The following is a 17849-nucleotide window of genomic DNA, read 5'->3' on the forward strand; positions in this document are numbered from 1 at the left end:
TGACAAGAAAGCTGTTAGATGTATCTTTGTGGGATATGACAACCAAAGAAAGGGGTGGAAATGTTGCGATCCAGCAAGTGGAAGATGTTACACTTCATGAGATATGGTGTTTGATGAAGTGTCTTCTTGGTGGTCCTCAAAGAAGGAGGTGCTACTAGACTCCAGAGAATTTAGAGAAAAGCTGCAACAGAAGATGGGGGAGCATACTATCCAACTCCAACCAAGTTCAGATGAATCAGGAGATCCAAATGGTGATGATGTTGAACAAAGAGTGGCTCAGAATCCTTGGCAAACTGGCGTGTATCAACAACCAAACGAAGAAGGTGGGCCTAGTGAAACGGAAGAATCAACTCCACAATCTCAACTCTGAAAGTCAACAAGAACATGAAGGCCAAATCCTAAATACGCCAATGCAGCCATAATTGAAGAAGCAACATAGCCTGAGACGTTCGAAGAAGCATCACAGAGTTCTAAGTGGATGACAACTATGAAAGAAGAGATTGATGCACTTCAGCAAAATCAGACTTGGGATCTCGTGCCAAAGCCAAGAGATGTGAAACCCATATCCTACAAGTGGGTTTACAAGATAAAGCGTCGTCCAGATGGGTCAATTGAGAGGTACAAGGCACGATTGGTAGCTTGTGGTTTCTCTCAACAGTACTGACTAGACTATGATGAAACGTTTAGTCCAGTGGCGAAACTTACAACAGTACGAGTCCTACTTGCTCTTGCAGCTAACAAAGATTGGAATCTATTCCAGATGGATGTGAAGAATGCTTTCTTGCATGGAAAGTTGGATCGGGAGATCTACATGATGCATCCAATGGGCTTTAAAAGCAAAGCTCATCCTGAGTACGTGTGCAAGTTAAGGAAAACACTCTACGGTTTGAAACAAGCACCAAGAGCGTGGTACGGTAAGATTGCAGAGTTTCTCACACAAAGTGGTTATTCAGTAACACCTGCAGATTCCAGCCTATTTGTCAAAGCCAATGAAGGAAAGCTAGCTATCGTGCTAGTGTATGTGGATGACTTAATCATAACCGGTGATGATGAAGCAGAAATTCTTCGGACGAAGGAGAATTTATTAGTCCGTTTCTAGATGAAGGAACTTGGTCAACTCAAGCACTTCCTTGGTTTAGAGGTTGATCGCACACAAGAAGGAATATTTCTCTGTCAACAGAAGTATGCTAAAGATTTGTTGAAGAGGTTCGGAATGCTCGAATGTAAGCTGATTTCGATGCTGATGGAGCCAAATGCAAAAATGTGTGCACATGAAGGAAAAGATTTGGAAGATGCGACGATGTATCGACAATTGGTAGGTAGTCTGATCTACTTAACCCTGACTCGACCTGACATTTCTTATGCAATTGGTGTGATGAGTCGGTACATGCAAAATCCAAAGAAGCCTCACTTGGAAGCAGTTCGACGAATACTGAGATATGTGAAGAGTACAATTGACTATGATCTTTTGTACAAGAAAGGTGAAGACTGCAAGTTAGTTGGTTATTATGATGCAGACTTTGCAGGAGATCATGACACCAGAAGATCGACCACTGGGTACGTCTTCAGAATTGGTTCTGGAGTAGTTTCGTGGTGCAGCAAGAGACAACCAACGATGTCTTTGTCAACCACAGAAGCAGAATATAGAGTAGCAGCAATGACAGCTCAAGAGAATGCATGGCTGGTACAGTTGATGGGTGATCTACATCAACTAGTAGACTATCCAGTACCATTGTACTATGATAACCAATCGGCAATTCACTTGGCGGAAAATCCAGTCTTTCATGCAAGAACTAAATATGTGGAGGTACACTATCATTTCATTAGAGAGAAGGTCTTGCAAGAAGAGATTAAGATGAGACAAATCAATACAGATGAACAGGTTGCGGACTTGTTCACTAAAGGTTTGAGTACGGGCAAGTTTGAAAAATTTTGTCGTCAACTCAGCATGGAGGAAAGAATGAGCTGGTGTTAAGGGGGAGTGTTGAAGATCAACACCAGCCTAATTGGTGTTTGTGTTGAAGTGTGATCTTGCCTTGGCCCAAGATGGATCCAGCCCATGGACAAAGAAAGATCCATATACATGCTAGAGAATTCTAGCAAAGTTCAAGTTGGTGGAAGAGTTTAGAAGAATGGTGAGGTTTCCACCAACATGCAAGATTAGTAGTTAGTAGAATTATCTAGATATCTCTAGCATGATGATTACATGCTTCTCCAAGGTTCCATCCATGCCTATAAAAGGAGAAGGCATCCACACCATTTGTATCAATCAAGCAACCAATCAACCAACCAACCAAGTGAGAGTGAGAAGTAAGAGTAGTCTTGTGAGGAGTGTGAGTGATCTAGAGTTTGTCTCTAGAAAGTGGTGAGTGTCATTGCTTCTAAAGTTGTATCCTTGTGAGTGTTGTAATATTTTGTGTGTGTAATACAAGTAATTTGTTTACTTGTGTTGTCTCTCCAACACTTGTGTTAAAGTTGTGTACTCTAAGTTTTTTTAATAGATTTCCAATTCCTACATAAATTTGGATTAATAGTGTTTCAAATTGGTATGAAAAGATCTTATGGTGGGATTGGAATTGTGTGCAGTTTCCTATTTTAGGGAAAATCACAAGGGTTGTTTCCATATAAATAGTGATCACTGCTCACATAAAATAACAAGCTCACTCATTATTGTACTACTTAGACCCATTGTTCAAATCGTTCAGAGAGAAGAGTAATACACAAACTACAACGGAGACGATGGCGGCGGCTGAGGAGGACCGAATTGAAGAAGGGAATGGGGATGCTCTTAAAAAAACGGTTTGGTCCTTTTGCATGTTCGACGTGGCTGTTGAACTAGCGAAGGGGATAAGCTCATATTTATATATATTTTACATCAAATTCACTTGTTTTTTCTTAGTTAGTTCCTTATATTTTTTAGCTATTTACTTTTTTTTTTGTGTTTTGTAGGATTTTTCAAGCAAAGAAAAGAAAAATAGCACAAGTGGGATTTAAGTAACAAATTCGTCAAAATTGTCTGTGCAGATCAACTGACTTTGGAAGCAAGTTTCGAACAGCTCAGAATGAATTAGAGAATGAGCCTTATATGCTTGGAAAGCTACGAATGTCTATTTTCTGGAGCATTTCACGGATTGTTAATATCATTTTTCTGGAAGAAGTTATGGCCGTTTTAACACTGAAATGTTCACTGGAGTTTGTGCAGTTTGTAACTGCAATGAAAGCAATAAACCCAATAAATCTAGCAGCCAAGAACAAGCTAACTGACACCTATTCAAATATCAGAGGAAAATGAATTAAAGATGACGATTAAGTGGGAGTAATTGGCATAAAGGCTACCCAAAGAGTTACAATTGTTTTACTATTTTCTCTCACTTATTGTCATCACTAAATTGCTATTAGTGGGGGATTTATGGAGAAGAAAATGATGCAGCAAGAATTGGTTTAAAAGCAGCGTTGGGGGAGGAAATAAATGGCAGTTGTTTTTTTACAGAAATAATTTTGAAAAAGAAAAAGAAAAATAAAAAAAAAAGGCTGGAGGTGCAGCGGAAAGGAAGGGAAAAAGGCAAGGCAGCAATGTTGGGAAAGGAAGGGAGGGAGAAGAAAATCTTGGCATTCTTTTCTTTCGGTTTTATCTTCTCAAACTCATGTCTTTCCTTTGTTTTTATTTAAGGATTATGTGTAACTAATTTTTAGTAGTTAGGGGTTGTTTTGAAACCCCGAATATGATTGCAAATTTGTTATGACATTTCGTTTGAATTAATTTTATGAATGGATGAAAATTGGTTCACTACTTATCTCAATGATAATTCTTTATGTGTTTTCTACATATGCATACTTAGTAAGCATATCTAGGATTCTAATGCTATGAATATGTGTGTGCTTGCACTTGTCGAATGAGGACCTATGTATGTTCTAGAGCAGTACTTGTTAATTGCGATTAACATGTGAACCAATTTCTAGGATAAGTAACACAACGCTAGTACTTACGATGCCTTGTGATGACTCAAACTCCTTTCGTTCTTAATGATTTCTATTTGTCAAATCTATGAACGCGCCATTCTAAATTGCATGCTAGGGACTAAGTTAAGTTGAAAACGTCATTCTCTTAACATACTACATAAGAAAGAGTAATAGGTTGAGTTCTAACATTGAGCCAACTTGAGCATCTTGATCCGGAAATAAAAGGAATTTGAATGAAACATAACATGTTTGCATGATTATTTGGTGGTGGATAGCAATTCTCTTAACTCGTTTTTCTTAATTTGTGAACTACTTAAAATCTGTTTCTGTCCTGTTTTTGTTCAATTTAATTTAAATAGAAAATCCGCTCCAAAAATCCCAAATATTTGTGTGAGTTTACCTCCGTGTGTCTAGTGTCTGCATATAAAATTTCGTAGACTTTAGATAAGTGTAAGTCGGTATAATAATTATTTTTCGGTGGCTGGTCAGTAGGACAGCAACCCAGTTTTTGTGACATTTTAAGTAGTTGGATAAAACAATCTTTTGTGGGAAAGACCCTTATTTTCCAGGGCTACAATTGACAAATCTTAGTGTTAATAAGGAAAATCAATAGGACATTTGTGTGCTACTTTGTGGTGTGCTTTTCATCCTATCAGAAGGCTAGAGGCGAGACTAGGATGTTTAAGCACACCTTCAGAGATCTCGAAAACATAGTACACAAGTTCAAATCGTGCAAACCGTTCAAAGCATTCGCGGAAGAATCAGTACGTGACCTGCAACTCTCAAATGAGGAATTAGAGAATCTCAGAGCACAACTGGAGACGGGTTTAGAGCTCGTCGAAAAATGTTCTAAGGTTCATTGGTGGGCTATCTTCAAAAGGTTTGCCTACGCAGAAAACTTGACAGTGTATCGGTTTTTAATTGACACAATGCTGAATAAACTGAGAGAGTGGAATGAAAGAACGCGCATGGAGAGACGTGGAATATAAGTGTGGCAACAGTGTTGACAATAAGGATTAGCGCGCATTTGCTTTGGTTTTCTCGGATTGAGGATTGTTTGTATTCGTTATTTTACAATCAGTCTGACAATTAGATGTAGTAGTTACATAGTTTTCTTGGCATTTTTTTTTTCAGGTTCACATTCGTAATTTTGTGATCAATTTTATTTATCTGCGGACTCTGTAACCTGTAATTATTACACAAATTATAAACCTTCATCTAAACATCAGATTGTTCGGTGCAATTTTAACCCAAACTGGTATTTAATTTGGCATGTTTGATTATTTCCTTGGTTTAACTCGTTAACTGTCTCCGTGGATTACTTGAGTCACTAGGAAAGAGTGTAATGCTTGTTACTGATGCTTAAAGAAATATGGAGATCGGTGCTGCAGAGAAAGTTTTAATGAACTATAGAGGAGCTAAAGGCATGATATAAAGAAAACTTCTGCGAGTTGAAGTGGCTGATCGATGTCTTGTTTCCTTAAGGCTCTGGAGTTCGGTGTTCAAGTTTGATAGAAAAATCGCATCTTCCAATTTCCATCAACGACAGAAGCGAAGTTTTTTTTAGTCAAGTCTCAATCTCGTTAAAAATATCCATCAGGAGAAGCGAAATTTCTTTGTTGACCTCCTAATTTTTTGCGACAACATATGCTATTTCTGGCCTTGCAAACAATGGGCTGCACCAAGGCCTGTGTGGCTATTTTGTTAGAAGATTTTTTTAGTGGTGTAATTAGGCTGCATGATGTTTTTGTGTTCATTGGACTTCAGAGGAAACTCATCCCCCTCCCCATCTGCTAATATTCCCATTTGTGGATAGGCCTCTTCCGAGTCTGTGTACCCATCACAATGGAAAAGAATTCGCTCCAAGGCACAATCAAAGGACACAAGGGAATGGAATTGTGGAAGAAAAAACATTGACAGTACTAGCATAGAGATTAGAATTTTGATTGATTCACGACTTTTACTTGAAGAAAAAGAAGGTATAATTGTATAGCAAGGATAATCAACCTACCATCAACTATCCATCTGGTTGCATATTAAGAATTAATGGAAATGCTAGTAGGATCATGGGAACGATCGAGTACATGGCATGGGACAGAACTAGTAATGTCTGCGCTTCAATCCGTGGTCATTCTACAAAACAATTGTCTCAAAATTTGTGTGTTTTGGTGATACTCTATTGCCATAATGCATGCCACCTAATCCAATCATCCAAAGAAACTGGGTATAGTTCAGTGATGAGTATGGTGGTGTCATGCTCTATGATAAGTTCAGTGATGACAAGAGTGGCTGTAGTTCTAAGATTCAAGGCAGTGTTTAATTAGTTTAAGCCCTGCATATGAGATAGTCTTAGAGTTAAGGGCATCCTTAACGTAGAAAGACTATATAATTATGAACTTTTCTTCTGCAACAAGTTAATACTTCTAACTTTAGAGCGTCTAATTTTCACTTGGATTGTCCAGAAGTAGTCAATTGGGGATGACACAGTTCACATCAAGTGAGGCAGTGTGCTTGTATCTTGTTCTTATATATATGGAGGAGTTTTGGTTCCTTCACTTCTTGTTCTCTGGTTATGTAGTTAGATATGCTGCATTTGCACGCATATTATAGTTAATCTATTTGGGGAATTTAGAGGAAATGCTGAATCGTGATTAGATCAGAATAACGGTGGAGGGACGCATGCAATATATAGCGGTGGTGAACCTTTTGCTGCTGGGGATCTTTGGAGTTGCGTGTTTGTAGACTTTGTTAGGCTTAATTTGTGTGAATCTGTAGAGTTTGGGACAGGCTTTGCCTTGAACTTTTTGTCGTTCTGCTAATCTATTTGTAGTTAGGCGTAGTTCTATTGATCAATTACAAGTGTTATCAAATTGAGCAATTCTGACAATGATATTTTATTATTAAGCTGTACAAACATCAACATTAGGGGCCTCTCATCTCCATTGAAGCTCTTGTTTCTTGCTGATGGCAATTGATAAATCCCGGACGAACCTTCTTTTGGAAGTATTTGTTATGCTATCCGTGTATCCATTTGTCAACAATTCTTTTTTAATCAAGACTCGAAGGGAAAAGTGCTTATCTATTGATGTTGATTTTCCTACCATTTTATCTACCTGAGGTTTGTTGCAGAAATCTAAAGAGGGAGAGAGTGAAAGAGAGGGAGAAACGAAAGACAAACCGTGGTGATATTCTGCAAATGTTGAAATCCGGGGGTGATTTTATTGTAAATGTTGATGTGTAACCCTTGAGCTGATATCTTGGAGGCAAAGTCACAAGTTTTGAATTTCATTTTTATATGTTTAATTTCTGATGTAATCGGATCATAGTCCAAGTGGCCTCTTCTAGCCCAGGATTTAAGTGATAGATTATGACAAGTGTAATCACCTCATAGGGTGATAGAATCAAAGGCTAGGATTTAATCTTGGTATAAAGTTGTTAGAGAAGAATCTCACTTCTCTCTCTCTCCTATATTTGGTTATTGGAGTGTGAAATACAATCAGAACCTTCATCACTCTCGCATCACCATAGCTGCATTCTCTCTACAATTTTCCTTCTTCCCAAACACTCAAAACCTTCATAAAACTAAATACCAAAAGCTATGAACTCTAACAGTAAATTTGCTTGTTATGTTCATCAATGTTTCTACCGAGGGTGTTTATTTTTCTCTCCAAGCATTTTTTGAGCATGTTTATATTGTCATTGTCCCGTTTGATTTGCAGACGATGGCTGCTGCGGCCGCGCGGAAGCCCCCTTGGCCTTGCCCAAAAAGAAGTCCATAATTTCAAGAGGGTTAAGGAAAAAAATTGTATGTGTGTTTGGTTCTCTTTCGGATCACTTTTCTAACACTTAAAAAGTAGAAATGCTTTTGAAGGATATTCAAATTCGGGGTTCATCGTCCATACATATAGATAATGGGAAAGCGAAGCTTGCCAATAGGTTTGGCAATGAAAATTGGAAATACAAACTCCGGCTTATCGTCTGGTAACTGGAAGAGGAAATGCAAAATCCTGCCGATCACGTAGCTCTTGCATTTTGACAATGCAAACACAGGCCCGCTGTTCGGCAATCGGGTGACAGTAGACGCCCGAAAAATGCAAAATCCGGCCCTCTGTTTGGCAATCAGATGACAGCAGCCTCCCGGAAAATGCAATAACCTCCCCGCTGTTTGGCAATCGGATGACAGCAAGCGCCAATATTTACGAGTAGTTTCATTTTGAAAATGCAAACCCCAGCCTGCTGTTTGGCAATCACGTGACAGCGAAGCACCTATATTTTGACCTATTGTTTGTAAAACTTTAGAGACTCAGTTTGTTTCACTTCAATTGCATACCCAGTTAATGATGGGATGCGTGTATTTATATTAACTTGAGGATTACAGAAAGGGTTTGAAAACCCTAGATACAGGGAGCTTTCAAAAATACAAATCTGATCACAAAAGACTGCATGCGCAACTTGAGTTACAACAAACATTTGAAAAACCAAAATCCTATAAACTAGGAATAGCTAAAGATAAGAGTTTGAACTGATGAAGACTCCTCAAGTTGCAGGAATGTCACTGTGGGCTTGACTTCGTCTAACAGTGTTTGGAAATCAGGTAATTAACAAGCGCATGTAGAATTGTAAAACTGGTTTCCCGCCTGGTGGTCTCGTTCTAACAAGTGAGTTGCAGTATCATAATGCCAACACTTGATTATAACAGAATCCCAATGCAGCTTCATGTTGAAATATGAAGCCCAAAAAGGCACGGGACTACAAGTACAGCTATTGGCATATAAACCCCTTAAAAGGTACGATATTACAAGTCAAAGTACGGCCATAAATCCCCCACAAAAATTTCCTTGTTGCCCGCTCGAACGACCACTGGCACCTTGTCCAACGAGCGGTGCAGACTAAGGCAACTTACTCAATTTAATAAAGAGGGTGACGAACGCACATCCCGGTTGCTCTTACCTGTTTCAGCCTATCCGGAATGATCAAATTTGGGCAACCACTAAAATACAACTTCCGGAGTCTGGGCATGGCTCCTTCCTCCACCCTCCACTCTGATTCAACTGCATAAAGAAGAAGAGATTCCAGATGAGGAAAGCTTCCTGCGAAGGAAACGAGTGGTTGTGCGCCATGGATCCGAGACACAACCCGGTTGAAAATGTAGAGAACTCTCAAGCACGGAAGCTTCTCCAGCATTTCTACGATCTTGTCCATGATCCTGCAGCAATAACAATGTGAGGTTTTGCAAGAGAACGAGCTGTGCTGGTAAAAATTCTAATTTCCCAACGACATGCAGGCTGTACAAATTAGGACAGTTTTCTACCATGGGCCAGGGTATATCACCACCCATGCGCATCCTAATATGTAGTCTCTAGATTGTCAAATCTGACGCTCTGCTCTTCACCGACATTTATGCAAGAACCGCCACGTACTTGTAATTCCTTAACACTGTTTTGTAAGAATTTTTTGGGTGAGTATTATCAAACATCAAGAGGATGCAATAATATAAGTATAATGAGCTGTATTTAAGTTAGACTCGATTAAGGTTTTGTAACCGGACTAAAACCATCTTGGAGGGAAACTTAATTACTCCAATTAAGTTTGAAATAGAGCAGTTATAATTTTAGCAATAACTGTTGACAACCACTTCCTTAATGGGTGGAAGCATTTGCAATGTATAAACATGGATGTTTGGTCCCTTTTCTCGATAACACATGGTTCTCCATTATGTGTTGGCTTGTCCCATTGGAAGTTTGGAAACCTTATAGTAGTTGCAAGAGAAGAGAAGGCTAACATCTTAGTACAACACCATGTCTTCAAGTGCAGGTTAGTCTAAAGCCTTCTGAATAAATGATATTAAGGTTCATGTTCTTCATGCACTGTCATTAATGATAAACGTAGTCTAGGATTTGGTTGATTCGATTTCTAGAATGGCTTACATGTGGTATCAGAGCCAATCAATTTCAAATCCTAAACTCGAAATTATGCACAAGAATATTGATGAATCTTCCGCTGCAATTTATGTAACAAAAATTTTGTTTTTCCTACATAAAATTAATATGACTGCATTAACTTGAACTGCGTGCAGTATAGTTCAAATTATGCTTGATTATTTGATGTTTACAAGCATAGAACACTGGTTTTCTTTGCTGCAAATTGAATACATGATATCACTCCTGATCTCACATACTTGATTAATTTAGGATTATTTGTTCTTGCTTAATTTTTAATATGATAATGCGAAAGTATGATGAAACATTATTATGTCATGTTTGAATACTTAAGGAAATTTCCGATACTGATGCTCTAAGTTTAATTTAGTCTCTACACCAAGGTGTTAGATTAAGTCTAATGCTCTTAGAGTTTCATAATGGGTACTCAAAAGGCAGTATACACACACACACACACACACACACACACACATATATATATATATAGACAGTTTCTTGCCCAAAGGTGTTACTAGTTCTATAATTTAAGTGTGACAAGGAAATTTTGAATGCTTCTTGATCACAATTTAAAGGATTTTCAAATCCAAAATGTCACATGATGCTGAAAAATCAGAGGGATTTCGATTTTGTTGTCCACAATCTTATACAAGATTAGTATAAAGTCATAATGCAAAGTTTATTAAAGATGATAGTGTTTGTGATCTTCAATCCAGAAGTTCCTATACATTTGAGGAGGAAAGTGAACCAAGATGCTCCCATTTACCTTCTAACAGTCATACATCAGTTATGTCACTCCCAGTTTTCATCAGAAGTTGGTGACTCTTAATGCAATACGTTGTTTTTGCTAGAGAGTGTAGATCTGTTTCTACCCTGGGAAAATATCACAAGCTTGTACTATTGGAATATTGTCTTGAAGATTTGCTTGATGTTGATGTTGGAACACATGCATATAACTTGCCTTTGCTTCCACTGGCAAATGGTGAATTTCGATCATTGTCGAATACCTCCAAAGGAATTTCATACTTTGTTTGCAATAACTTAGAATACATGTTGCTGCTTCAACATTTATATGATAGAGTAATTGACAATAACACTCCCATCAACGTACTAAGTAGACTCTCTGCTATTGCTAAGTCCTCAAAGGCGAATCTTGTTATTTTCAATATTCAGTGCTTCATTCAGTTTTATCCAAGATTTGTACCTGCTGATTGGAAATACATAAGCAAAGTATTATGGGACCCAGAATGTTGTCATAAACACCTCACTTCAACATGGTTTGTGCTATTTTGGAAGTATCTTCGGAATCAGTACGAAGAGTTGTCATTGTTTAGCGATTGGCCCATTTTGCCAACTACTTTTGGCCATTTGTACAGAACCTCTAGATAGTTGAAATTGATCGATGCAGAAAAGCTTTCTGACAAGATGAAAGAAATACTTGTTAAAATTGGTTGCAAGATGCTGAACCCTAATTATGGAGTTGAACACTCAGATTTATCTCATTATGTAAGTAATGGTAATGTTACAGGGCTTCTATAGTCTCTATATGATGTTGTCTCTTTAAATTATGGTAGCGTAGTGACATGTTTTGATAATTTGGAAGCCAAATAGAGGAATGAACTTCGTGCATTTTTTTCTTGATTCGAAGTGGTATTTTGGAGACTGTTTGCATGAGTCTGACATAAGAAGAAGACAAATAGTTTTTATTTAGTGCATACGCTGGCATCCACATCTAGTAGGATTGGTTCTTTTGCAACTAAAGCTTTTAAGGAGTATGATGTTCACTTGCTACCATGGGGATTAGTTGCAGCTTGCATATCCGATGATTATATAGTGTACATACAAGAGATTGATTATGATATTAGTAATGTAGATGATCCACTGACTTACAAAAATGGTAAATGAAGGGGAGTCACTCATCTTTTTGGAAAGTTGCTATGGATGATTAATGGACTTAAATGGACATAAACAATGTGTGGAATTTGGTTGCAGGAACCGCCGATATTAAAGCTATAGATTGTATTGCTACAATGATCTTCATGGCATCAAATGCAAGTTAGTGCCTCTGCTGCTCAAGCGGTGGATTCTACAAATATAAACCTTTTATGTAAGTTATTAGGGTTAATGAATGGTCATTTAATGTCCATGCACATATTAGGGTTTGATGGTCATGATCCTTGATTAAGCCTACAACTAAGTGCACAATTTAACTCGAAACTTCATCAAATGGAAGTTAAAAGAGCATTCTTGAATGGAGGATTAGATGAACATATTTTCATGAAACAACCACTTGGATTCATTGAAAGGGGGAAGGAAAATTGGTTATGTAAGCTTAACAAGTCAATTTATAGACTGCAACAGGCTTCAAGACAATCGTACAAGAAGTCTGATCAAGTTGTGACTGATTTTGGATTCATTGAGAATAAGATGGACAATTGCATTTACAAAAAGGGTAAAGTCTCATTTCATTTTCATGGTACTTTATGTGGATGATACATTACTTGCTAGCACAAATGTTCAAATGCTTACAGAAACCGAAAGTCATGTTATCAATTAGTTTTGACATGAAAGACTTGGGAGTGGCTCACTATGTATTAGGGACTGTGATTCGAAGAAAGAGACACCAAAGAGTTCTTGGTCTAGCATAAAATAATTATATCAGTAGAATGTTAAAGAGGTTTAATATAAAGAATGGTAGTGTTGGAGATGTTTCAATTAGAAAAGAAGATAAACTCTCTACCAAACAATGTCCCATAACTGAATTTGAAGTGCAACAAATGAGAGACAACCTTATGCTTCCTTGGTTGACAGTGTAAGGTATACTCAGGTATGCACTAGGCCTGACTTAAAATTTTCACTTAGTGTTTTGGGAAGGTTTCAATCGAATCAAGGGTTATCTCACTGAAATGTTGGAAAGAAAGTATTAGGTATTTAAAGAAGACACAATCTCATGTATTGTGCTACCACTATGTTGGTAATCTAGGGTTGACATGTTACACTGATGATGATCTTAGATGATGTATTGATGATAGAATGTCAACTAGTGCTTAAATTTTTATGCTAGCTAGAGTGCAGTTTCATGGATAAGCAAGAATTAACAAACAAAGGCAGTGTCAACTATGGAGTATGAGTATATTAGATGTTTTGAAGCAACAAGACAAGTAAAAGTAGTAAGAAGCGTTGAAAGACTAGTGAAGATTTTTTTTGTGATAACACATCTGCAGTGTTCTTTGCTAAGAACAATGAGAGGTCGAAGCATCAAGGTTGATGGACATTAAGTATTTAAAGGTGCAAGATAAAATGAAGGAAAGTATCATAGATAATGAGCGCATCAGCACTCATGATATGATAGCCGATCCTTTTACATGAGCCTTTTACACGAGTTTTAATAAACATGTTACAAGAATGGGTTTACATGATTCATTTGATTATGTTTGAATGTGGGAGTGAGGCAATCATGATCAATGTCTTACTGTTATTTTGATGTCTTATGAATTACTGAATTGATCCAATAATCATTCATTATGAAGGGTACAACATCGAAATATGTAAATTATGTATGTTAATCTTTGCAAAATTAACATGTTAAGATACTTATATGTTAAAGTGTTTTAGGACCAAAGAAATGTGGGAGTACTGGTAGTATACTATAATGATCCCAAAATAATGATCCCTCGAGGATAATACTTATATTTTGATATGATTAGTTAGTGATTCTAGAGGACTGATGCAATTATTGATGTCAAGGTCTCTAAAGTTCAACTGACGTATCAACTTGATAAGCTATCAAGAGTCATTTTGATATATAACTTAGTGATCACATTTACTTATGTTATTGTAATGAAGATTAAATGTTTGATGTCACTCATGTGGGAGAATCTAAGAAATTTTTAGGTGATTATTATCAAACATCAATAGGATGCAATAATATAAGTATAATGAGTTGTATTTAAGTTGGACTCGATTAAGGTTTTGTAACCGGATTAAAACCATCTTGGAGGGAAACTTAATTACTACAATTAAGTTTGAAATAGAGCAGTTATAATTTGAGCAATAACTGTTAACAACCACTTCCTTAATGGGTGGAAGCAGTTGCAATGCATAAACACTGATGCTTGGTCCCTTTTCTCGGTAACACATGGTTCTCCAATATGTGTTGGCTTGTCCCATTGAAAGTCTGGAAACCTTATAGTAGTTTCAAGAGAAGAGAAGGCTAACATCTTATTACAACACCATGTCTTCAAGTGCAGGTTAGTCTAAAGTCTACTATATAAATGATATTAAGGTTCATGTTCTTCATGCATTGTCATTAATGATAAACGTAGTCTAGGATTTGGTTGATTCGATTTCTGGAATGGCTTACATGTTTAACCCAACAAGCTCTCATGTGTCATTGATTATTAGATTGACTACCGTCTGCAAGTTTCCTCCAATGGCAAATGAGAGTTTGAAGGGTGCAATCTCTAAACTGCTGGGTAGATACAAATGCCTCAACATTTTCATGTTTGAAAAAATATTCCACATTCTCATCGATGTCTCACCATGAAGATCCAAAGTTTCCAAGCATACCAAATTAGCGAAAGATGACGACAACTTGGAAAAATGAGTACCCTTTAAACTCAAAAACTGCAAGTGCATTAGCTCACCAACATTGCTTGTCACTTTGAGTTTTTGACACATGTATTCTAGCTTTTACACCCTTAGCATTTTTAACTTCTTGGCCAATGACGAAAACAATGTTCTATTGACATCACAGTAACGTTTGCATTTACGGACACGGTCACGGTCGTGAAAGTAAAACAACGACCTAACATGCTTTTCACTTTTGGTAGAAGCATACATATAGTTTGCCTCGTCCCAATAAATGGTGAGTCTTCGAACTTTGCCCCCTGTTGCTGGCTTGGTATATGTGTCTCTAGAAAAATTGGAAGTATGCATGAAGTTAACCTCTGTCGCTTTTAATATGCACATGTCTCGCATTAGATCATGCAAATGACAAGTCTTGACCTTCATGCCAAAGGAATCCATCTGACCGACTTGAACCAAACACAAGCATTCCAACTAAATCAAGCACTCGTATGCGACGTCTTCCACCGTTTTACCCGCAGACACCTTCAGCAATCCATAACTGAGTCAATGGTTCCTCCAATATTTCACAATGCTCGGGGAAAAGAGGCCAAATACAGAAAGTAAGGCTTTAAATGGTGTGGTAAGCTGTCATAACTCAGCCCCATGACCCATGAGACACCCGCATAGTGATGGTCGCCCTTGTAAGCTCGTTCTTCATACATGCCTCTCCCAACAAATACATCAACGTGCTTGTTCACAATAGTCCACTCCTCAAATGAGATTTTTTTTAGATAGGAGCCCTGCAAGCATGGTAATGGCTAAGGGCAAAACCTCACATTGCGCAAGTATCTGCTTCCCTAGTTTTTGCTTCATCGAATTGAGATTGGACTTTGAAAATATTACAAACTATGTTAACCATAACTCTTAGTCCTAAGACATTATATGTTGGCAGTGCACTTTGCTTTATTCATTTTGACACTAGAATTCAAAAAACAAAAAAATAAAACAAAATGATACATAAGCTTTATAGTCTAGTAACCTATCTCTCTTTCAATCAATAAAACCCGTCACTAAGAAACGCATCTACATCGATTTCAGTTTGAAGCCCTCATTCATGAGTAACACAATAAATATATAGTTGATGAAATAGAAGAAGGGGAAAATTGTAAAGATTTTATAACAACATGGTGTGTGCTATTATTGCAAAACTTTTACACACAAGAGTATCTAGTCTCTCTAGGTATAAGACTCTGTATTCTAAGTTTATCCATAACCTGGTTCAACAAAGCATTTATAACATTGGCTTAAATGCAATATGAGGAATCGTTTAGCGTAATTTTTCAAACACAAAAAATAATGGGTTGGCAAACCCCTCATACTGCAACAAATAAGAGAACATGGTAAATTTTACAAAGCATCAGACCATACTAAGGCTGGGTTCGGTTGGCAAATCGTGCCAAATTCCTTATGCCACATACCAACCACATATACATAATTACCGAAAATCAGTTACCGTTAGTCAATCGTCTTCTTGCGGTTACCAAAAATTGATTCAGCCAAAATTATTGGTTGGTTCGGTTGGTAAATGGCATAACCGATGGTTTGCAAATAAGCTACAAAAACAACAGCTCAAGACCATGCACCAACCCGTAAACAACAAACCAGAAAAGAGAAAAAGAAGTTGTTGCTGCAATTTTTCAATTGATGATAAGCCAACACAATCATGACTTAATAAGCCAACAACAATGTCAACAAACATAATCCAAATAGTTATAAGTTCACATACTCAAAAGTCTAACTAATATAATTGTCTAAGTTCAATTGTAGCAACTAATGCATAAACAAAAAAAATTCAAAACTCAAAAGTATGGTTTTGGTTATAAGATCCCCTTATTATAATCCCAAAACAAATAACTTGTTGTCTTGATAATGCAACATCACTAAAGTAGCATCAACCAATGCATGTGAAATGTTCCATGAATCAATTCTTTGAAGCACTTGGAATTGATGTTCCTGCTTGAGATGTAGAACCATAAACTATTTCAATTCAAATGTTACAAAAAGAAAAGTATGATTAAAATAAGAAGTAATATTGAATAATAAATTAAAAATATCAATAAATATTGGATTGAAGTACTATAATTAGAATTAGAAAAAATATAGCAATACTTACATTTTTCCAGTTCTTCACATGTCAAGCATGTAAAAAATACTAAAAATATCGAAATAGAATATATATTGGTAGGTATGGCATACTGCCGGTATATAAAATCCAAAACCAAAGCCATACCATTAATTGTTGGTTCGGTATAATGCCAACCAATTATGAAAAAATGCCAAAACTATATCATACCATTATGAACCAACATGTATGGTTCGGTCAGTAAATCGGTTTATCATAAAATTTCCCCCCCTAGACCATACATGTCACTTTTATCTACTCTTTATCAAGAAAAATCCATTGCCAAAATGGAATGTGGGAATGTTTATTGATAAGGTTAAATTGATTCTAGACCCAAAAACAACCTTACTTATAAGAAAACTAAGCATATTCCACAAACAAAAACCAAAATAATGATAAAACCAGAAAGCACAGTAGAGCTGAGTGAGGAATTACTTGTACACTCCGTTACTATCCTCTAAAAAAAACTCCTAGCTTTCATCTTCACTTAACAGACGAGATTTGTGATTCAAACCATTTATGTCAACATAGGGAGCCACTTCTGAGCAACAAGTGGTGAGTAGTGTTTGGCTTTTTATTTTTGCACTTACTGGAAATCTAGATTTCAAAGACTTCTATGCATCACAACTCCATACGTCATCAAGCAACACCAAGCATTTCCTTTATAGTTGGATGGTGCAAAGCTTCCAAACTATTTCAGCATTTGTTATTTTCAAAATGTCTTGTTTTAGCTCATTAGTCCCAGAAGTGAACCCAATCAGAACATCTTCCCAAACTTTCCTACTTTGACAATGTTGAGTTACACACACCCAAGCAAACCTATCAAAGTAGCCTCTAACCTTAGCATGATAATAAACACGTTTTGCAAGAGTGGTATTGCCAGACCGTCCCATGCCATAAATGGATACAACTCAGTTGAGTTTTTCTTTTTTCACCAAATACTCAACCAATGTCTCTTCATCTTTCCCTAATCCAACAAATCCATGTTCAATGACGTGAGGATAAGTTTGCCTCATTTCTGGAGCCAAGTTGCACCTTTGTACTCCATGCCATTTACTTCCTTTATGCTATAATTTTGCAGGTGCAACCTCATTGCAGAAAGGTCTTCCGTAATCTTCACAGAGTGCTGCATACATTTTCCCCTCTTAGCGGCAACTTCCATTGCAAAACTTGCAATGACGTCCTCCAAATCATAAGCCATA

At 37.1% G+C, this 17849-nt stretch overlaps 1 protein-coding gene across 2 annotated transcripts in view; it reads left to right on the forward strand.

Annotated features, from left to right (window-relative positions):
• The window catches only part of LOC126594396 (agamous-like MADS-box protein AGL62), a 42291-nt gene that overhangs the window by 5928 nt on the left and 18514 nt on the right, over positions 1-17849 (forward strand). The gene's annotated exons all lie outside the window — the stretch shown is intronic.

This window comes from Malus sylvestris, chromosome 12 (assembly GCF_916048215.2).
Source record: "Malus sylvestris chromosome 12, drMalSylv7.2, whole genome shotgun sequence".
NCBI classification, from domain to species: Eukaryota; Viridiplantae; Streptophyta; class Magnoliopsida; order Rosales; family Rosaceae; genus Malus; species Malus sylvestris.